Here is a 610-nt window from a genome sequence, read left to right as displayed (position 1 = left end):
TCCTAATGAGCTCTGAGAGGAAGTATCCAAAAAATTGCAGTGATGCTCTATGTGTTGAAATCAATTCATTTAAATGGAAATAGTTACTAAAAAAAAAGTTCTATTGGTTATACTTATGTCTATGGACCCATAACTCTGGAGCTGGAAGGGTTCATAGAGGTCATCACTATATATTTGGTAAGGCAGTGGGGGTTAAGTGACTTGCCCAGGGTCACACAGCTAGTAAGTATCAAATGTCTGAGGTTGGATCTGAACTCAGGTCCTCCTGAATCCAGGGCCGGTGCTTTATCCACTGCGCCACCTAGCTGCCCTCATGTTGATTTTAAACCTGTGATCTTGTGGCTGTCCCAATGGCTTCCAGATTTTGTATTTGTGTTTTAATTTTGTACTTGTATCCTCAGGCTATTCTGCGAACTGGATTTTTTTTTTTTTTGTAAAAAGAATAAGCTAATTGACTACTGAAGAATTAAAATAACTTTCCCAGCATCACTTAAGTTCTTACTCTTTTCCCTGTTTATTCATTGAATTTACAAGATACCCTCTCAAATTCTTATTCAAATTTTAAAGCCCAAGTCAATGCCACCTCCTATAGGAAGGCTCCTCAGACTTC

This window comes from Dromiciops gliroides, chromosome 1 (assembly GCF_019393635.1).
Source record: "Dromiciops gliroides isolate mDroGli1 chromosome 1, mDroGli1.pri, whole genome shotgun sequence".
Taxonomy (NCBI): Eukaryota; Metazoa; Chordata; class Mammalia; order Microbiotheria; family Microbiotheriidae; genus Dromiciops; species Dromiciops gliroides.
Note: the sequence above shows the minus strand (reverse complement) of the source record.